Raw genomic sequence first — 3,124 nt, 5'->3', positions numbered from 1 at the left:
CAATTTTTTGCAATAAAGGCCCGATGACCAGGAGGGATCAGATCTTTAACGAGGCTGGAAGCAGCATCCCAGCCTCCGCCGGATTAATGGCTTTAATAATTGGCAAACAATTTCTGGGGAATTGGGGGGGGGGGGAGGAGGGGCATTTGGGGAGAAAAGGGGGTGTATTATTATTATTATTATTATTATTTTATTATTTTGGCAAATTTCAGAGGAGATGTCGGATTGGAGATAAATAGGTATAAATTATTATTATTATTATTATTATTATTATTATTATTTTAAGCAAATTTCAAAGGAGATGTCAGCTTGGCGTTGGGGGGAGATTGGAGATAAATAGGTATAAATAATAATAATAATAATAATAATAATAATAATATAATAATTTGCGTCCCGATGCAAAGCGAAAGGGATTTATTTTATTAATTTAATTTAATTTAAATTTTTTCATTTTATTAAGTGCCCTGCAAATTTCAAGGGAGTAGGGGTCTGATATTGGGGGACACTGCACATAAATATGTGTGTGTGTGTGTGTGTGTGTATACATAATATTTAAAATTTTATATTTTTTTGAGGGAAGAAAGGTAGGTAAGGAAGCAAAAGTGAAAGGTATCTATTTTATTTATTTTTATTTTATTTTATTTAGCGCCCTGCAATTTCAAGGGAAGGTGGGTCGGGCATTGGGGAAGATTGCAGATAAATATTTATTAGTGGTTGTTGTTGTGGTTGTTGTGCGATTTTGGGGGGGTGGCGAAAGGTGGTGCGGTGGCAGCGGGATTTTATAGAATATTTTATATATATCTTATTTCTATGCTCTTCTATTTTAATGTCATTTTCCTTTTGCGCCCTGCCGTTTCCAAGGGAATCTGGGTCTGACGTTGAGTTGAGTGCATGATAAATGTGTTTTTATTTTATTATTATTGATTTTTATTATTATTATTGATGAAGCGCGAGGGACCAAATAAAATAAGATATCTTTTTTTTGGAGGGAGAGAGTAGAAGGTGCAAAAGGGACGCAAACGAGTCTCTATCTGTTATATCTCTTTTTTAGCGCCCATCCAAAGTTTCAGGGTTCTGGGGTCTGGCATTGGGTTGAGATTGCGGATAAATGGTATATTTTTTTTTTTTTTATGTATTATTTATTATTACATTTATTAGAGCACTTTAAAGTGTCGCGCCCTTTTAGGGGGAAGGAAGGGAAGGACGATGCAAATGCAAAAGGGATTATTTTACGGTCGTGTACTTTTACTTTATTTTATTTGCGGCTTTGCAAAATTTCAAGGTATTGGGGGAGATTGGAGATAAAGAGGGGTGTGTGGTGTGTGTGTTTTGCGAGGCATCAACTCCTGGCGCGTTTTGATATGAAAGTAATTATTTCCCTGGGCTTCGTCGGGCGTCGGAGGTCCGGGGCTGCAGTCCTCCTCCTCCTCGGTCGCCCAAAGGGCTCTTCTCCATTACCGATTTTGGAGCGATATGAAATCACATAAACTTCCTGCAATAATAGAATTAGCATGAAAGGCTGGGTGTCAAATTGAAATGGGAAAATAATAGCCTGAGCAGCAGCTGGGAAAAGAAGGAGGAGGAGGAGGAGGAGAGGAGGAGACGTGGGGAGGCATTTTCATGAGACATTCCCTTTCCAAATACACCTCCTTCTCCCTGCCTTTCCCCCTCCCTCCATCCTCGCCCTCCTCCTCCTCTTTTGTCAGCCCTCTTGTCGCCAGCTATATTAAGATAGATGTCCAATGATATCTCTCATTGTTCTGTCGCTTATATTGATGTTGCCGCCTTATCAGCCTATTGATCATGTGTCGCCCGTAATAGGACAGCCGCCGCAAAACGCGACCTCTCCTCCTCCGCCCCTCCTTTCGCGCTCCCCCTTTTCTTTCCCTCCCTTTGTGTGTGTGTGTGTGTTGCAAAAGGCGAACGCGTTGGGCCTAATGGGGAAAGGGGTCTTTGGGGACCCTTTGTGGGCGGCCAGGCAGCTGCACCGAAAGAGAGATAGGAGCACAAGAACCAACCTGGAAAAGAAAGGGAAAGAAAGGAAGGGAGCAGCAGGAGGAAGGAGGGAAAGAAATACGAATAGAAGAGATCCCTTTCGGCTTTGCAGCCGCACAAACCTTTTCCTCCCCTCCTCATATATATATATATATATATATATATATATACCCACACTCCTTTGAAATTCGCAAGGCGCAAATTAAAATAAGTTGAATTAAAGGAGAAGAGGACAGATCCTTTTCGCCTTTGCAGCCGCACGCACCTTCCCCCCTCATATATATAGTGTATCTATATCTATATAATCTATATCTATTTATCTCCAGTCTCCCACCCCCTCAATGCTAGGCCTGCACTCCTTTGAAATTCGCGGGGCGCAAAATAAAAAGTGAATTAAAAGAGAAGAGAAGAGGATCGATCCCTTTCGCTTTTGCAACCGCGCACAGCTTTTCTATATATATATATATATATATATATATATATAGAGAGAGAGAGAGAGAGAGAGAGTATCTATTTAATTCCAGCCTTTCATGCTAGACCATACTTTTTTTGGAATTTGCAGGGTGCAAAATACATTAAAATAAAAATTTAAAATAGAATAGGACAAATCCTTTTCGCTTTTGCATCGTCACACAACTTTCTTCCCTCCCCTATATACACACACACAAACACACACACACACACACACACACACACCCCTATTTATCTCCAATCTCCCCCAAATACCTTGAAATTTTGCAAAGCGCAAATTAAAATAAAGTAAAAGTACACGACGTAAAATATATCCCTTTTGCATTTGCATCTTCCTTCCTTCCTTCCTTTCTTTTCCCTATGTAAAGGGCTGCGCGAACTTTAAAGTGCTCTATAAATAAATGTTAATAATAATAATAATAATAATAATAATAATATACCTATTTATCCGCAATCTCAACCCAATGCCAGACCCCAGACTCCCTTGAAATTTGCTGGGCGCTAAATAAAAGAGAATATAACAGAATAGATCCGTTTCGCTTTTGCGTCCTTTTGCACCTTTCTATCTCTCCCCTCCAAAAAAAAGATATCTTATTTTATTTGGTTCCTGCGCTCTCATAATAATAATAATAATAATAATAATAATAATAATAATAAT

At 39.2% G+C, this 3,124-nt stretch overlaps 1 protein-coding gene across 1 annotated transcript in view; it reads left to right on the top strand.

The window, feature by feature from the left end:
- The window catches only part of LOC121914363 (transmembrane protein 184A-like), a 308,956-nt gene that overhangs the window by 289,953 nt on the left and 15,879 nt on the right, over positions 1-3,124 (top strand). The gene's annotated exons all lie outside the window — the stretch shown is intronic.

This window comes from Sceloporus undulatus, chromosome 8 (assembly GCF_019175285.1).
Source record: "Sceloporus undulatus isolate JIND9_A2432 ecotype Alabama chromosome 8, SceUnd_v1.1, whole genome shotgun sequence".
Classification (NCBI taxonomy): Eukaryota; Metazoa; Chordata; class Lepidosauria; order Squamata; family Phrynosomatidae; genus Sceloporus; species Sceloporus undulatus.
Note: the sequence above shows the minus strand (reverse complement) of the source record. Positions and strands in the feature narration are given on the sequence as shown.